The sequence below is a fragment of the Mus musculus genome, chromosome 1 (assembly GCF_000001635.26).
Source record: "Mus musculus strain C57BL/6J chromosome 1, GRCm38.p6 C57BL/6J".
NCBI classification, from domain to species: Eukaryota; Metazoa; Chordata; class Mammalia; order Rodentia; family Muridae; genus Mus; species Mus musculus.
In genome coordinates, this window is record NC_000067.6 from 157,497,373 (window position 1) to 157,517,028 (window position 19,656).

General features: G+C 42.9%; 1 protein-coding gene and 1 long non-coding RNA gene across 6 annotated transcripts in view; one reads left to right on the forward strand and one right to left on the reverse strand.

The window, feature by feature from the left end:
• Nucleotides 1–629: 629 nt before the first annotated feature.
• On the reverse strand, nucleotides 630–14,351 carry Gm15486 (predicted gene 15486). The gene is made up of 3 exons (NR_151610.1): nucleotides 14,278–14,351; nucleotides 4,810–4,886; nucleotides 630–1,013 (listed from the first exon to the last, which is right to left on the reverse strand). It is a non-coding gene; the product is annotated as a predicted gene 15486 (long non-coding RNA).
• Sec16b (SEC16 homolog B (S. cerevisiae)) overlaps nucleotides 9,361–19,656 on the forward strand; it is a 61,693-nt gene continuing 51,397 nt past the window's right edge. For 3 of the 5 annotated variants that reach the window (XM_006497049.2, XM_017312986.1, XM_017312987.1), the window contains exons 1-2: nucleotides 9,361–9,488; nucleotides 10,014–10,181. The gene's annotated coding sequence lies outside the window, so the exon portion shown is untranslated. The remainder of the gene's footprint in view (nucleotides 9,489–10,013; nucleotides 10,182–19,656) is intronic. The other 2 variants (NM_033354.3, NR_027641.1) reach the window with 2 other exon arrangements.

The following is a 19,656-nucleotide window of genomic DNA, read 5'->3' on the forward strand; positions in this document are numbered from 1 at the left end:
CTGTTTGAATATGGGACCTAGCTGATGGAGATAGGTTCTTAGGGACAGATTTTAAGGGTAATGGTCCAACCTTGCTTTTGGTCTAGCCTTTTCTGCTTCTTAGTTAGTCACTACTAGAGATGTGAGGGAGCTACCCCATGCTTCCTCCAGAACACTGCCACCTATGTCTGTGTTAGGTATTTCATCTCATTGACCAGAAAAGTAATATACTCACACACACACACGCACACGCACATGCACATGCACATACATGTATGCACACAGGGAAGGCGGCCACATGAAGACACAGACAAAAAGTGGAGTGTTGCAGCCGTGAACCAAGCAAGAAAAGCCAGGATGGTTGGAAGCCAGCCGGCACGGAGAATAGGCAAGGTTAACATTTGGTTTTGAACTTCTGGCTCTGGAACAATGAGAAAATAAGTTTTTACAATTTGAGGTCTCCATGTTTGTGGTACTTTGTTTATGGAAGCTGTAGGAAATTAACATGCTGCCTAAGAGTCTAAACAAAACACAACCATGCTTCACATAACATCCTCCAGCCCATGGTGGACCACAGATGTCATCGTGGTCCCGTGATACCTCAGTGGAGTTGAAAGTTTCTGCCTAGTGACTTTGCAGACATGGAATTATCATCATGGTACGACACATCGCTCACGTGTTTGTGGCGATGATGGTTTAAACGAGTCCACTGTGATGTCAGCTGTACAGAGTACAGCACATACTAGTCATACAGGCCGGTGACATGTGACTGCTTCTGGTTCCTGTCAGTCCACCACACATATTTTAGTGTTAGGTTAGAATGTTCTCCCTCCACTTAGGAAAGGGTTTTCTGTAAACAGCAGACAGCAGCCTCCTGCCATACATCTCGGGCTTACCACATCTCTTGATTGCGGCAGGGACCACAGCGAGTGATTGACTCACACAATGTAGGTTTGCGTGTTTGCTCTTTGGTGTCTTCAGGGTCACTAGCACGTTTCAGGATGTAGCCTTGTCATTAAGTGACATGATTCTTTCTATAAAAGGGAGAAATACAATTGATTATCCACTGTCTCCAGAGGGTTATAATCACAGTCCTGCCATGTCTGATTGGTGATTACCTAAGTAAAAGACTCCGAGCCTCTGACTCCTACACAGTTCTGTGTGCATCCTCTTTCTCTCCGTGTGTATTTTATGTGTGTGTTTTGTGCATGTGTGATTTATGCACTGGTGTGTGTGTACATACATGTAGAGGCCAGACACCAACATCCCATGTCTTCTTTGATTGCTTTCCTCCTTAATTAATTTTTAAAGGTTTACTTATTTCATTTTATGTGTATGAGTATCTTGCCAGCCTCTATGGATGTGCACCATGTGTCCTGTGGAGAAAGTGCCTGGTTCTCTGGAATTAGAGTTTCAGATGGTTGTGAGCCATCGTGTAGATGCTGGGAACTGAAGCTGGGTCCTCTGTAAGAGTGTTCTGAATGATCTGCTGAGCCATTTCCAGCCTCATCCACCTTTCTTTACCTTTCTTTTCTTTTCTCTTTTCTTCCCCCCTCTCCTCCTTCTTTTTTCTTCCTTCCTTCCTTCCTTCCTTCCTTCCTTCCTTCCTTTCTTTTCTTTCTTTCTTTCTTTCTTTCTTTCTTTCTTTCTTTCTTTCTTTCTTTCTTTCTTTCTTTCTTTCTTTCTTTCTTTCTTTTTCTTTTTCTTTTTTTTTGAGACATATCCTCACATTGACCTAAAACTCGCCATCCCGCTAGGCTGACCAGCTAGCTTCAGCTGTCTCCTTCCTTCCCAGCCAACTCTGCTGGGCCTCTCAGACCCCCAACCTGCTTAGTTCCTAGTCATCATTTCCCCCACTTCACACTGTCACAGTCACACACTGTGACACCCACATAGTGTCACACTCACACACTGTCACAGTAACACACTGTCATGATCACACAGTATCAGTCACCACACTGTCACAGTTACACACTGTGACACTCACACATTGTCACACTCACACACTGTGACACTTACACTGTCACAGTTACACAGTGTCATGCACACTGTCATACTCACACACTGTCACAGTTATATATTGTCACAGTTACACATTGTCACACTCACACACTGTCACAGTTACACACTGTGACACTCACACATTGTCACATTCACACACTGTGACACACACTGTCATAGTCACTGTCACACACACTGTCACACTCACACTGTCATAGTCATACTCTGGAGATGGTCTACAGGCACTAGCCTCAAGCCTCACTTCCATATGTTCCGTCTAAAGCTCCAACTCCAACCATTCTTCAGCCTTGCCAGTCCACCATATACTCACACCACCCTTATATCTCAGCACCCTTCCTTCCCAAAATGAGCACAGGGTACAGGCTCAACTCTCATTGATGATCTTACCCAAAGAAAACCCCCCAGACATGACAAGTCTCTTCTCTTACTGGAGACTGAACCCTCAGCTTTGCACACACTAGACAAGAACTCTACCTCTAAGCTACATCCCAACCCAGTCTGGCTTTGAACTTTCTCTGTAGCTTAGGCAGACCTGAGCTTTCTGTTCTCCTACCTCAGCCTCCCAGGCAGCTGGAATAAGAGGCCTGGCCAGACTTGATAAATTCCTATTATCATTTATCCCTGCATCTGAGAAGCCAATGCCAGATAGACACACAGACAGGATTACTGGGCAATGGTAATTTGGGAGCCCTCTGATGCAGAGAATTGAACTCATATTTTGGTCTCTCAGATCCCCAACCTCCTTATAATAATAATATAAGGATTCTGAATAATCCCTTTTCCCACCTCATACTGTCATAATAACACAGTGTCACACTCAAACATTGTCACACTGTCACACTCACACACTGTGATACCCATACACTGTCACATTCACACCATTGCAATCACACATGGTCACACACACACTGTGACACTCACACACTGTTACAGTCTCACACTGTCACATTCTCATACTATCACAGTCTCACATTGTCACAGTCACACACTGTCATACTCACACAGTAGTAGTCACATATGGTCACACACTGTAACACTCACACATTGTGACACTCACTGTGACACACAGTTACACTTACACTGTTGCAGTTATACACTGTCACACCCACACACTGTCACAATCACACAGTCACAATCATAGCTCACACTCTCACACTCACACACTGTCACAATCACACATGGTCACACACACTGTCACACTCACACACTGTCACATTCACAAACTGTCATACTGTTTGACTCACATACTGTCACACACACTGTCACAAACACACACACACTATCATTCACATTGTCACACACACTGTAACACTCACACACTGTCACACACATTATCACACTCACACACTATCAGATACACTGTGACACACACACTGTCATATACACACTATCACACTCACATACTGTCACACTCACACACTGTCATATTCACACATTGTCACACACACACTATCACACTCATACACTGTCATACACACTGTCACACACACTATCACACTTGTACACTGTCACACTCATACATAGTCACACTCATACACTGTCACACTCACACACTGTCATATTCATACGTTTTCTCACACAGAATCACACTCACATAGTCATACACACTGTCATGCACACTATCACACTCACACACTGTCACACTCACACATGGTCACACTCACACAAGATCACACACACTGTCACACTCATACATGGTCACAATCATACACTGTCACACTCACACACTGCCATATTCATACATTGTCACATATACACTGTCACACACACACTGTCATACACACTGTCACAACACTATCACACTCACACACGGTCACTCTTGCTCGCGCTCAACTGGCCAGGAAGAATGACGCTGCAACAGGATCCTTCTGCACACGTTTATTGGGAGAACATTGATTGCATAGGCGAAAGAAGAACAACAACAAGGAAAATGATGCTGCTTATATACCCCTCCATGTGACGTGTCAGCTCCTGATTAGCTGCTCACTCATCACCCCACTACTACGCCCTGGGATGGGCAGTGACTTGGCACGAATTTACTCTTGCACCTGCGCATATTACTTGTTTACCAGTTAGGCACAGCGGAGGCTCATGATGGCAATTGCTCACGGCTCTCCACAGGTCACACTCACACACTGTCACACTCACACACTGTCACAATCATACTCTGGAGATGGGAACCCAGCGCTCCAGTTGATCCTCTCAGTACAGCTAAGTCACTGTCCCATTCTCTTAGGGGTTGGCTGTTTTACAACTTATGGCTGCCAAACAACTCCCTGTGCTGTCTCTGAGCTTTTCACTCTACCATGGTGGCACTCCATCCCATTTCCAGGCATTTGCACTCAAAGTCACTCTGTGACTGTGAATGAGACTCTTCCACTCATTCATCACCATGGAAACCCCTCACAGGCTACCTCTCTCCTGGAGAAGTGTTCCTGAGGCTTCTACCCCAGGGAGGCTGGTAACCCCACCCTGGCCATGCATCTTCTGACTCCTCCTCAGTCTTTTAACACTAACATCACCTGACATTTATGATGATTTTTATTCATTTACTTTTTTGTGGTTGGGGTTTTCTATCTCTGTCTATAGCAAATAGGTTCTGTAAGGGCTTCCTGCCACTGCCTGGCTCATCTCTACAGCCTCAATCCCAGCACGGTACCTGGCACACAAAAATCCCTCAGTGAGTTAATGGGTTAATGGGGGGATGAATCTAGGGGCTGAGGTTTTCAGTTCTCCATATTTACTGGACTTGGACTTGAAGTCTGGTTCTCTGCTACCTAGCTGTGGGACCTGGAACCGAGCACTTACCTTCTGCATGAAGATCATGTTGTCTTTTCTCATAGGAAAGACAGATGACACAGCACTGCTGGATCAATGACATAAACCTGTACAGAAAATACAACACAAAGCTGTCTGAAATAAAGAACTGAATACTATGTGATAGGCACGAGCCACAGACTGTGTGCATGTTTCTGGGTGTTTTGCCTGAAGTTATTCAAGTACTCTTTACAGTAGTTCTTGAGGTGACTATTGTTAGCCCCACTTAATAGGTAAGAAAACTGAGGCTCAGAGAGACCCAGTGATTTAGTTAAATGGGGTTGGAGAGTGGTAGTCAGGGTCAGGCATGCAGGCAGCCTAGTCACATGTCTTCACAGCTACACAGGGCTGTCACATTTGCTGCCTCAGCTCTAAACCTGGGCGTCTCACATACCATTGCAACCAGGGAGGTCAGGACTTCTATTCACCATTTGCCTGTGTCATGGATAAATGTGAGTTTTTTTTTTTTTTTTTTTTTTTTTTTAGTACATTATAAACCAGGAACTTACACTAGCAGATAGAATTTAGGGTTCTTATTGAGAAGAAATGTTTATTGTTATTTTCTGTTGTGAGTTTTGTATCAGAGCCTGCTGAAGATGCTGACAAACGTGTGCATCCAGGACACCCCAAAAGCGATGGCCACTTTTTTTTTTTTTTTTTTTGCTTCCATCTTTACTCAGTGGTTTAGCAATAAGTGGATAGATTGAATAACTTCCTCAGTTCATCTGAGGTATCCAAGCCAAGGGAAATGCAGGGCTATTAATGTCTGGATACGTCTTTGCTGCATGTGTACCAAGAACATTGATGTACCTCCTGACTTTTTATGGGTATCTGTTTATATCTTACATTTTATCTAGTTGGGTGGTTATTAACAAAAATAAGAGTTAGCCGAGGGCAAGACAAGATGCAAATACAACTCAGACTTAACTATTCTTTGCATAAATCTAAGGAAGTGTTTTTTGCACACAGAGCGAGAATATTCATGTGATTGCTAGTTTTTGTCAGGAATTGCAAAATCTGAATTTAGCATTGCCTCCATCGGGTTGTCCTGTGAACACGTCTGTGAGGGCGTTTCTTTGATTAATGATTGATGTGTGAGGGCTCACATCCCAGTGGCAGTGCCATACCTGCACAGTAACAGTCATTCTTAATAATGAAAGCCAAAACAGCTTGATCTCAGATCTAGAGGCCCGGAGTCTTACTTGTCCAGTTTGGACTTGGACAAGTTATTTAACCTCTCTGACCCTTCAGTTCTTTCCATCTTGAATGATGGGATGCCTTAGAGGGTGAATATCACCCCTAATTCATATGCTAAAATCCTGACATCTAATGTGGTGATCTTAGCAGTTGGGGCATGATCAGGACATGAGGGCAAAGGCTTCATGAATGAGATTCATGTGTGTTTAAAGGAGGGATGAGGGAGCTGCTTTATCATTCCATCATCCCACCATGATTTAGACAACCAAGTAGAGGAAAGTGTGCTTCATAAAAAACAAACAAACAAACAAACAAACAAACAAACACCAAATCTGCCGGTGGCTTCACCATGGCCTTCCCAGTCTCCATAACTAGGAAAAACAAACTTCTGTTTGCAAGCCAGGCAGCTAGGGTTATTTTTAGTATTAAAAGAAAAAAAGTAAGTCACTACCGTGAACAAGTTATTATTTAGTTTTACATAATAATATGAACAGCTTCATAATTTTTCTGATTATTTAGTTTTCATAGGGAAAAATAAGAAATTTACTTTCAAACAGACAGTGAAGTAAAAGCCACCAGAAATATCACTACTTAAAATACTTTTTGGGGGCTAGAGAAATGGCTCAGAGGTTAAGAGGTGACCACACAACTGTCTTTCTAGCAGAAGGAGGGGGACCCAGAGTTGGAAGCTACCCTGGGATACAGAGCAAAATTTTGTCTTAAAAAAGCAAACAATATCAAGAAACAACAAAAAGATATTTTTTAAAAGATTTATTTATTTATTATATGTGAGTACACTGTAGCTGTCTCCAGACACTCCAGAAGAGGGCATCAGCTCCCATTACGATGGTTGTGAGCCACCATGTGGTTGCTGGGATTTGAACTCAGGACATCTGGAAGAGCAGCCAGTGCTCTAAACCACTGAGCCATCTCTCCAGCCCGTGTGAAGCTTTATATTAGACTTTACACTTTTAGTATGGAATATAGTTTTATGCACTTATCCACCACTCAAAGGAAAAAAAAATCCATGACAGAATTAGAACTAGAAAAAAAGTTATATCCATGGCCTTTCCAATCTCCATAACTAGAAAAAATAAATTTCTGTTTATAAGCCAGTCAGCTAGGATTATTTTTAGAATGAAAAAAAAAAGTAAGTTACTACTGTGAATAAGTTATATCCTCTTTCATAATGGACACTAGATTTTTACAAAGTAAATCTTGGAAGAATTCTGTAATTCACCCATTTTTCTGAAACCGCAGCTCTCCCCTATGCAAGTCCAACACTGAGAGCCTCTTCTGGTCTAGCAAATACAAACAATAGACATTGACCTTCTCATCCACGCATATGCTTACTTGATACATAGCCTTAGAGTGATTGAACAGCTTGAATTTTCTAAACTTTCCACATTAGAAATTTGTTATTCATTTTATTTTATGTCAACCCATATACTTACTCTTTTATTTACCTATTTCCATCATTTTTTCATACATTATATTTTGATGATGTTTTTCTGTTCCCTCAACCCCTCCCCACTTTTGTTTTTTTTTTTTTTTAAGATTTACTTATTTTACTTATATGAGTACACTGTAGCTGTCTTCAGACATACCAGAAGAGGGCATCAGATCTCATTACAGATGGTTGTGAGCCACCATGTGGTTGCTGGGAATTGAACTCAGGACCTCTGGAAGAGCAGTCAGTGCTCGTAACCACTGAAACATCTCTCCAGCCCCACTTTGATTCAATTAAAAAAAAAAGTAATCTCTCCTGTGTTCTAGTTGTGGAACATTTGTTTGTTATTTGGTTATTCATCAGTAAGAGCTTGTATTACTCAATTTCTTGCTGCTGAAACAGAGGAAGGCTTGGTTGGTCACCTGCCAGTCATCATTCTGTAACAAGCATCTCCATAAATGACTTCAGGGTCATCCCTGGCAGCATTATCTGAAGTAGTCTGGACTGAACACCGAGTCCAGCATTATCCCTGTGTGGGCCTGTGGCCTGGGGTTCCTTTTTCACCCCCAAGGCAGGGTGATATAGCCTGCTTCTGACAAAAAGGGGAGGGCTGTGGAGCTCAGGACCAGATCAGTGTTTCTTATTCTTTCTGTTGTCTGAACTTATCTGTTCTAGAAAAGTCTAAGAACGTCTTCAGCATTTGTGAGTGTGTCTGGAACAGAGAAAAACCCACAAACACTACAGCTAGCGCCCCTCCACAACCCCAAATCTACTTAAGATTCAGCAAAAGACTCAGGAGCATAAGGGTTCAGGCAAGTTACCACTTGCCAGTGGTTTTCACTTAATAAAAACACCTTTATGGTTTTTTTTTTCTTTCCCAATTACTTAGATTCCCCCGAGGGAGCAGAATTGAAACACACTTAAAACTATATGTAAAAGCAAAGTCTTGTAGAATCCCACTGCTTTTAGATATCTAGTTAGCACTTCATAAACTTACAGACCTTCCTTTAAGCACACACACGATTCACAAAGAGACTATTTTACAGAAACAGGACATAATAGATGCTATTTCATCTGAGAAAGTAACTTCTACTTTGTCAATGCTCTCTTTCAGACTTTCTCAGAGAAAGGGAATATTAGCAGCTGCCGCCACACATCTTTTATGACCTTTATCAATGTCGATTCAATAACTAATATATAATTTTGTATAATCATAAAAAATTATGTATATGTATAAGATGGAAAAAGGAATGATACAATTTTTCTATACTATAATAACTCAGAAAATGCTGTCTGTTGGGGCTGGAGAGATGGCTCAGCGGTTAAGAGTACTGACTGCTCTTCCAGAGGTCCTGAGTTCAAATCCCAGCAACCACATGGTAGCTCACAACCATCTGTAATGAGATCTGATGCCCTCTTCTGGAGTGTCTGGAGACAGCTACAGTGTACTCACATATAATAAATAAATCTTTAAAAAAAAAAGAAAAGAAGATGTTGTATGTTAATGGTATCAGCTCTGAATTTTTAATTATTAGTCTCGCTTAACAACATAGTTGTATTAATTTACTCAATCGTACCCCTAATTTTAAGCAAAAACCTTTTCAATATTTTGCCATTCTAAATTCATTACTTTAAAAAAAAATGAGCTACCATTAATCCTGATACAGTTTTGAGGTGGGGCACTTACTAAGTTGATGTCATGATTGCTAAGAAAGCCAGTGTGATGATTAGTGTCTTCAGGACTTTTGATCAGGCACTCAGAGTTCTGTGTGGTTACTCTCTATACTTTGAAGTAGTGCCCCTTTTAGTGGGACTGTCCCAAAATGGTGATCAGATCATGTTTCCAGCCTCAGGAGCTACTACTAAATTATTCCGTGGGGGAACTGTTGCTGAAGCGGAAAGGTTCTGTGTGGCTGACGTGGCACGGCAGTTTGCAGTGTCTGCCAGCTGTGAGTAACAGCAGGCTGTCAGGATGGGATGTCGCAGGAGCAGCTGCAGCAGCTCCTCATTTAGGAGCAAAGATGTAAGTACTTATTTTCACCACTAACAACTTCACCCAAACCAAACCCAAGCAGAAGAAAACTAAGAGGGAATGTAATTTTTACTGGAGACCCTTCTAACAGATTCATTTGAAAAAGCATGTAGTTTGAACCAGGGAAGACAGGCATTCAGGCCAGCACATGGTTTCATCAGAATGAAGAACTTGACAGGATCCTGTTTGGAAAAAAAAAAAAAAAAACAACAACAAAAAACAACAAAAAAACAACCACCCTCAAGTTCAATGGTGGCTGAGGCTGGTTTAGACCCTCACTCTGTACAGTGACTGCATACCCTGGCAGGGGCCTTGCCTTGTTGGCTGGAATGCACGGCTAATGTGCATGTAATTTCAACTTTCACAGGAATTTAGGCAAGTTTGATTATGGTTAGATGAAAGGAGACTTGGCAATTACAGTGTTTGGGGAGAGGATAGAGCCCGTTAAATATTTTAAGGAGGATTCAAGCTGGTTAAAGCTGACTTAGAGACAATGTGGAAACTTCTGTTCTCAAGCTATACAGATGACTAGGGGCCTGGTGCCTGCCAACTGTGACAAATGAGGACTTGGCACAGAGTGGTGAGCAAGCGGTGGCTGTGTGGCTTCTGTTCCCAAGGTTTATATCCTGAAGTTGGGTCCAGAGTTCCTGCTATTTGCCGAGTTCATAAACCATGTGTTTACAGGTTGGTGATTTTCCTTCCTTTTCTTCCTTTCTTTTTCTTTCTTTCTTTCTTTCTTTCTTTCTTTCTTTCTTTCTTTCTTTCTTTCTTTCTTTCTTTCTTTCTTCCTTCCTTCCTTCCTTCCTTCCTTCCTTCCTTCTTCCTTCCTCCCTCCCTCCCTCCCTCCCTCCCTCTCTCTCTCTCTCTCTCTCTCTCTCTCTCTCTTTCTCTCTTTCTTTCTTTGGAGACTTTTTTTTTCTGCTCACCAGCTTTGCAGGAAACCTCAAAAGGGACCACCTGTTGCCTACCTGGAGTGCAGTTAATGTTTTGGCCAACAGATATTTTTAACTCCCACCTCTCTGCTGGGAAAACCTAGGCAAACAAAGTGGAAGAAGTGATGGCCCCTGTGGAATTTGCAGCTCAGTAGGAAAAACAGATGTTACGTACGAGGGGAGGAGTGACCGCTGGGCTGGGAGAAGAGAGAGCTGGGTCCTGGCGCAGATCCTGATGAGCCATGTGCCACTCTGGGCTGCAGCTCATGGGCTGTGTAGTGACTGCATGGGGATGGATGAGCTCCCGCCTGGTGTGAGTTTCCTGCTTGCTGAACAGTTTCTCACACAGCTCTGGATTTTGTCCACATGTAAAAGGATGGATATTTTCCTTAGGAGTGTATCTCACCCATCACCAATTAGGACTCTTCACCTTGTGATATTCTGGAAGAGTCTGGGAAGATCCTCCTAGAGAGGACCCACTCACAGTATAAATACTTTAGGAACAAGCCTTGCTTTCAAGAAAAAAGGCCTTAGAAATAGTGATTCGATGCCACCTCATCTTAGATATCTGGGTATCGGTTTTCGAGTGCTTGGGACAGGAGCCTTACTACTGATGACTTTTGAGGGACAGAGGGACAAAGTGAAAGTTCTTAAGATGACCTGAAAGAAATTTGAAGGAGTAAAAATAAATAAATAAATAAATAAAACAGGCAGTAGTTTTAACTAAAATATAGAATATTTGCCGTTAGTGACTGTGTGGGGTTTCCTGGCTTCCAGAAATTCACCACCATAGATCAACTGATTACCCTGGAAACTGGGGGAAACTCATAAGATGCTTTAATAGAAATGATAGATTTCTTTAACATAATTACTACACACATATTCCCCCATCAGCCTTGCCTAGTCTAGCTCACTAAACTATGCACACAGTTCTGCATGCATCCCTTGCTGTCTGTACTTTTGCATTTATTGCGGTTCTTCATGGTTATGGTTGTTTGTTATTGTTTGAGACAGGTAGCCCAGGCCTGCCTGCAGCTTACTATACAGTCTAGGCTGGCCTTGAACTCTTTAGCCTCCTACTTTAGACTCAAGTGCTGGGACTATAGGCATTTGATACTACACCAAGCTAAAGTGTCCTTTTGACCTGGACAAGTCCCCTCCCCAGAGACTACCACCTCCATCTCCCAGTTCTTTATTTACTTGCTCCTTCAGCCTCTTCTTTCATTGGTTTCCCATTTTGAGTTAAAAACTCTTCTGTGTTCCATTTTACATTATCCACTAATCACCAAGCCAGCCAATGAAAACGCACAGCTCCTTCACCACGTCTGCTCTCTTCTCTCCATCCTGATCTTTCCATCAACCCCATGAAACTGCATTAACACAGTTTCAAATTTGTATAGGATGTGGTCTCCTACACTATTTTCTTTCCTCCCCCCCCCCCACCCCGTCCTGTTCTGTTTGGTACTGGATCTCTTGTGGCCCAGGTCGCCCAGGTTACTCTGGCGTCAGACGCACTCACTGGCCTTCCTGCTGTCATCTCCCTCAATGCAGTTCTGACCCTGTGTTCTCAGTGTTCATGGACCTTTCTGTCTTCCTTTCTCACCTAAACGGTTATTTTGAAGCCTGTGTTCACCTTTGATGGTCTCATTTATAGCAGTGATTTTAATTATGATGTGGGTGTTGCTACTGCCTAGATTAAAGCACACAAAATCTTCAGGACAAAAACACAACGCATAAACAGATGAATATCATCTGCCACAAACCCATGTCTCCTTAGACTTCTCTTGGGAGTTCCTCCTGACTCACTGTTGCCGCTTTGGACCCCTCCAGCAAGCATTCCCAAAGGCAACTAAACTCACCGTGGCCCAACATGGTTCTCCCAGTAAAATTCTTGACCAGGGACATCAGCATCTGAGGTCACCAATCCAGGACTGTGTAAGTCCAATTAACCTGCTTATTCTGCTTCCTTGCTATATTTTGAATCTGACACCCACACCTAGATCAGTCTTCCTTACCACCAGTCCCTTAGTTTGGCCTGAAGCCTGTACTGAATTAAGGAGAACATTACTGACTGTCTTTGAAGCTTCGCCTTGCCTGTGGTATAGCATTCTGGAACCATTCTCTCCACTATTTACTGTGGGGCAATGGGCTATTCACAGACAGGCTGGTCTCCAGTTGAACTGAGGTGTGGAACCCCGGGACCTGGTGGTGATAATTCACCTACATGGGGTGGTAGGCGTTCCCTCATGTCTCCTGGACTCAAGGCTCCTGTCGAAGTTACCGCCCCCCACAGCCCCCACAGGAGAAGTGTGTGGCTAGTAGTCATGGAGACAATGTCTCAAGCTTCTGACCTTCAGGCTAGACTTCTCCCAGTTACCTAGCAACACCAAGATAATGTCCCACCATAAGAGGGGCTGCTTGGCCCCTCCTCACTCTCTTACACTCTCCCCCTTGCTTTCTCTCTCCTCATACTCTCCTTGTTCTCTCTTCCTCTCTCTCCCTCTTTCTTACTCTCTCTCTTACTTTAGCCTTTCTTCTTTCTCTTCTTTTCCCCTTCCCTCCTCTTGGCCTCTTCTCTCTCTCTCTTTTACCTTTTCTCTTTCCCCCTGCTTTTCTACAATAAAGCTCTAAAACCATAGACTGTCTCTGTTCATCAAGGCCTGCCATGCTTGAACGATGGGATAGGCTTTCTTCTAATGAGCCATTCCTAATCTCTCGTCAGAAGGCCTTCCTGTGCTCCAGCCACAGACCGGACTAAAGACTCTCGCCTGTGTGGGAACCTCTCTCCCTCTGCCCTTTCTCCCATATTCCTGGGGCCGAGGGTGTCGCCCCAGGGCCCCTGATATTGGGGGCAGCCTCCTATTCACCCCCCACCCCCCGTCAAGGGGGATCAGTGGCTTAGATGCCCACCCGGGGCCAAGTGGAAAGCGTCTGGCAGCCCTCCCACGTCTGCCTGCCCAGAGCACAGGAGGAACTCTGGCTGGACGCGGGCATTCTCCCCCTCCCCCTCTTTCCCTACCCCCTTAGTAGCCCACAATTTACCACCTGATGTTAGGAAGGTATGAGACAGAATTGTTTTATTTTGAAATCCTGATGCTTATAACAGCATAAGGCACATAGCAGTTACTTAATAGACTATTATCGAGCGAATGGGTGGGGGAGGAGATGGCTACCAGTTCCACCCATATTGGCTTTGTGCTATCTCAGCTAACCCAGTGGGAAGAGTATTTTTCTTCTTCTTCAGTGGTTTCAGGAAAACTTCTGTAGGTTGGAGACATCACCACCCCCAAGCTCCAGTTCAGAGTGAGATGTCCCTGGACATGTGCTGGATGCTGAATTAGTCTCTGTGGTTAGGGAGACATAAAATTCTCATATTTATGCCTGAATATTTGTGCCCACTCTTAGATCAAAAGATGGGCTATGTCTCATATGTGGTATATAAGTTAAGAATAGACTGGGAAGATTTTTTAAAGGAAAACTGATGAATTATTGTCAGAAATGACAGGATGTTGGGCAGGCAGAAATAGCAGATATGTTTTTTTAAGTAAAGAACCCTAGGTCTTAGCTGTGAGTTGACAGCACATGCTTTTAATCCCAGCGCTCAGCAGGCAAAGGTAGGTGGAGGCCAGCCTGGTCTACAGAGTGAGTTCCTGACAGCCAGGGCTACACAGAGAAATTTGGCCTCAAAAACAAACAAACACACCCAAACAACAACAACAACAACAACAACAATGATGACAACCAGGACAACAAAACAAAAACATCCCAGCAAACCCAACCCTCCCTAAAAGAAAACAAAAACAAAAAAAAACCCACACCCAGGTCTTGGGAGAGGTGGGGCTACATACCTTTCTGTGAGGCTGAGTGAGGCAGCTAGGATGGGCTGGGTGGCTTTAACTGTCAGTGCTGCTCTTTATGTTCTAGGCTCTCCAATCATCACGTCTATGACCTATGCCACTGACTGTGACTGTTGTGCCCTAGGCTTTCCTTTGCCTAAGAATCTTTTTCCAGTGTTCACCGTTCTCGCCGGAGCACACTTGTCTCTTTCACCTACTTCCAGGATGGTGCACTCTTAGTTTGCAGGTCTCAGTTGCAGCTGCTTTTCTTTTGAAAAGCTTTCTTTGACTGAGTGTGGCTCCTTCATAATGGATTTCACTTGCTTCATACTCTCATTCCCCATACACACCATTGTAACTAATTTGTCTGTGTCCCCATTAGATAGTTGTCTTGGCTAAGTTTAATGTCAACTTGACACAAACTACAGTCACGAGAGAGGAGAGAGTCTCAGTTGAGAAAACGCCTCTGTAAGATCCAGCTGTAAGGCATTTTCTTAATTAGTGATTGATGAGGGAGGGACCAGCTCACTGTGGGTGGTGCAGTCCCTGGGCTGGTGGTCCTGGGTTCTATAAGAAAGACTGAGCTCCATGAGGAACAAGCCAGTAAGAAGCACCCCTCACCTCGTGACCTCTGCATCAGCTCCTGTCTCCAGTTCCTGTCCTATTTGAGTTCCTGTCCTGACTTCCTTTAATGATGGACTATGATGTAGAAGTGTAAGCCAAATTACACTTAACACAAATTACAGTTAAACCCTTCCTTCCCCAAACTGCTTTTGGTCATGGCGTTTCATCATGGCAATAGAGAACCTGAGACACCAGTAAACTCCAAGAATACAAGGAGTAAGTTCACCTTGTTCTCTTTATGTGGCTTAACTCGGCATGTAAGAGGCACTTACTCCCTAGTTATTAGGTAAGGACAGGAACTGTGAATTCTTTCTATGTAGTTTTGGGATTTGCCTTCTTCACTAGAGGAGCTATGGAGAATTAGCATCTATAGGAGAAAAATAATCTTATTTCAATTAACAAATGAATTTATGTTCAACAATAATTACTTGTTGAATGAAAGAACTGCGTTTTCACATTCTCTATAGATGAATTAGACCCCAGTTGGAGTCAGTTAATGACATCATGTATTTGATGAATGACACCCGGATCAGCACGAGGACATGATGTCATTAATGCCATGAGGAATACAAAGCGTATCCTTAGTGTTAAAGAAAACAGTGGTAGCAATCTTGTAGAGAAACTCCAGCACAGGAGGAATGCCAGGAAGGGCAGTGTTTGCTCAGCACACAGAGTCTGCAGCAGTCATTTGTATAAGCTGCCCCCAGAAAACAGCAAACTTTGGCAACTGTGTTGTGATGGCTGCAGACATTTGTGCTCAGAAAAGAACCCTCTCCATCATCCTGACATGCCCTTCGGTGTCCTCTAGAACTGAAGTTTGACCCTTGGTTTCTGCCATCATAAGTGGTTCCTACAGAAATTGCCCTAATGTGCTAAATTCAGTACCGGAGCAGCCCTCCCGGAGAGCAGCTCTATGTGCAGGCACTAATTCCAGACTGAGAGAACAAGGGACGTAAGTTCCACTGAAACACGTGTATGCATTCACCGCCTATTTCTGTCCAAGAACAGTGGGCAGAGAGGTAGGACACCAGAAAGTGGAATGGAACTTTGTTGGCTGACAAATTGGATGAGGAGAAAAAAACCAGAAATGAATCTTTGAGTTCTTATTTTTATCGTTGAATAGCTGTCTACCTACCTACCAATCTATCAGTAGGCTGAATGAGCCTATTTATACAGGCTGGATGACTTTGAAGGTTGTAATCATTGTATTCACATGAAATGAGTTTTTACATAATTGCATTTTTGTGTTGAATCTATTCTATGCCTATTGCTAAGTACTGTGCTTTTTTTCTTTTTCTTTTTTTGGACGAAAACATTGGGCTAGAAATCCTCTGATTGATTTCCTGTGAAGTTCTTCATTTGGTGACTAATGCAGATGTACCGAATGAGCTTGGCAAAATCTCTGATCCTTTCTGGCCTTCCCTATTGTTTCTCAAATGAACAGTCCCCCACGGATTCCACCAGATAACGCAATAGCAAGTCAGGGACAGGTACTTCTCCGGAAGACAAGATAAGGTAGCTGTGGGTTATTATGATAAGAGAAAGGGCAGAATGACAGTTGGAAATAGTAACGATGGGTTAGATTATCAATAATAAAGTAAAACAACGTGAAAAGTTCGTTATGAATGAAAGATAAAAGCTAAATAAAACGACATGCTCTAAACAGTTGAGAAAGCAAGTCTTGCATTTTGGGAGGTGGGGGGGAAGGGGTGAAGAAAACAATAGTGAGAATTTTGTGTTCAGGAAAATCATGAAGACCATTTTGGATTTATTCTACAATGTCACTGAGTAAGACCTGAACTTTAAAACTGCACTTTTTTTTAAAAATGAAATTTGAGTGTCATACTGCCAGCTTGTAAGTCATTCCATTGGTGCAAAATGATGAACTAATTAAAAAAAATCTTTTATTGGATTGGCTCTTTAACAGTTTCAGATATATGTGTACACACACACACCCCCTTCTAATTACTGACACTCTCCCCTCTCATCTCCTATCTCTTATGATCCTCTTCCCTAAATAAGTTTCTTTTCCATGTTCATGTCTTTTTGTTTTGTTCCCCACTGAGTTTAACCAGGGCTGCCTGGGTGACAACATGTTTAGAATTCCTCACTGGAATCTGATGGGATCGTCATCATTAGATACACCACTGACTGCCCTGCTTCAGAATCAATCAGGAGGCATAGAGCCTTGAGGGCCCCTCCCTGATCCACGCCTACTACTGACAGGTTGAGCCGTAAGCAGGCTGATTGCAGGCAGCTTTGGATGCTGGGAGGTGATGTGCCCAGAAGAAGACATTTCTCTGCCCTTTCCCCTATCTTTTGGCTCGTTTATTTTTCCCATGCTCTCTTCTTCCTTGCTCTCTGAGCCTTAGATTGTGTGGTGTAAATGTCTTCTTTAGGGCTGAACACTCAGCCACCCTGTGTTCTCTGCACCTTGAGCAGCCTTGAGTTTCTGTATTCACCACCATTCCTGGCGAAGAGAAACTTCTCTGATTAAGGCTGAAAATAGCACTTGTCTGGGAGCATAGACATAAATATTGAGAAGGCAGTTGGGCACCATGTCAATTGAGCTGAACAATAGTGACAAGTTCCCCTTTCCCCATATCCAAGACCTCTTCAGCCATGGATTTTTAAATTAAGTTTACAGTACTAGGCATTCATTTCTCCTTCAGAATGGCCCCAACTAAGTTAACTAATGGTTACCCCCATAACAGTTACACCACCATTGTGCCAGTAGACACATCTTGCCTCGCTTGGTATGATAGTTCTCATCTGGGTAAGACTAGAGTTTTCTTTTCTTGCCCCACTTCTTGAAGCTTGCACAGTAACTCCCTAAACTGTGAAGATTAGCTAGCATGGAGGAAGCTTTCAGCCCAGTTCCAGCTCAAATCTTTACACCTGTGGACCAAGACGTGCGATGTCTTCAGTGGTAGGATCTTTTCAATTAGTTCTGACGGGGGCAACCGAAAGGAACGGCAAGCACTTGTAGTGTTTTGCTCAGAAGGACGTAACACCTATCGTTGGGTTTGGTTAAATAACTATAGCTATTAGGTGCAGTATCCAGCTCGCAGGCTCCTTTCTGACTGTCTTTTAAAACTATATATTAAAAATGGTCTACAGAGAGTAGATTTCCAAAGGGCTTTTTAATACACTCTTCAGTTTGGTTAGCCCCTCCCCTTCTTCCCTTTATTCTTCCTTCTCCATTTCTATTTCAGCAACTCCTCCCATTAGCCTCCCTCTTTGTTTTCATATTACCTATTTTCTGCTATCCCTTGAGGTAACCCTTGACCCAATGGCCCTTTTCCAGTTTCCTGGCCTCTACAAGGAAAACACACATATCCTAAGATTAGGATCCACATACAAGAGAGAACATGTAAAGTTTGTTTTCCTGGGTCCTGGGTCACCTCCCTCCAGCACCAACCATTAACTTGCAATTTCATTTTTATTTACAGCTATGAAAGTTCCTCTGTGTAAATGTGTCATCTTTTCATTTGTAAATGTGTCATCTTTTCATTCTCTGCTCATCTATTGACAGATATCTAGGCTGCTTTTCTTTCCTGACTGTTGTGAATAGACAAGCAACAACTGTATTTGACTGAGTGTTTCTGGAGTAGGATATGCAGTCCTTTGAGTAGATGTCTATGAGAGGTGTGGTGGCTCATGGAGTTCTATCTCTAGCTTTTTGAGGACCCTCCAGACTGACTTGCATAGTAGCTGTGCTTGTTCACACTCCCACTAACTGTGAGTGAGCTTTCCTGTTTCTCCATTCTTTCCAGCACTTGCTGTCCTTTCGATTTCATGATGACAGTCATTGTCACTGGGGTCAGATGGAATTTCATGGATCTTTCAACCAACTGTTGCTAATGATGTTGAACATCTTTTTATTTATTTATTTATTTATTATATGTAAGTACACTGTAGCTGCCTTCAGACACTCCAGAAGAGGGCATCAGATTTTTTTGTTAAGGATGGTTGTGAGCCACCATGTGGTTGCTGGGATTTGAACTCAGGACCTTTGGAAGAGCAGTCGGCACTCTTAACCACTGAGCCATCTCATCAGCTCCCTGTTGAACATCTTTTAAAGTCTTGCTAGCCATTTGTATTTCTTTTAAAAAAGATCTGTTTACAACTATGGTACATTCTTCAATTATTGTTTTTGTTTGTTTACTTTTTTTTTTTAAGAGTTCTTATTCTGTATATCAGTTCTCTGTTGGATGTACAGCAGGCAAGGACTTCATTCCATTTTGTGAGGGTGCCTCTTTACTTCATAGCTTCTTTTGCTGTATAAAAGTTTTAAAAATTTAAAAATCACTTTAGTGTATGTATGTATGTATGTATGTATGTATGTATGTATGTATGTATGTATATGTGTGTGTGTGTGTGTGTGTGTGTGTGTGTGTGTGTATGTATGTGTGTGTATGTATGTACCACAGTGATTGTGCAGTGGTCAGAGGACAACTTGTGGGAGTCGGTTCCTTACTTCTGCCCTGTGGGTCTGGGGACTGAATTCAGCTCTTTATGCTTTATGGTTTGTACCCTGGCCCACTTGGCCATGTCTCACCGGCTCTGTGCAGAAGCTTTTTAATGTCATGAGGTCTCATCTCCCAATTGTTGGCATCTGTACTCTTTTAGTAACAACTTGTGCTGAACACTTACTACAGTTACTTTCCTAAGTGCTTCTAGCAAGGGGAGTTTAACTTTTTAACAGTTGCTACACACCGGGGATCTACAAATGTCTTGGACTATGTTAGTTACCACTCTCAGACT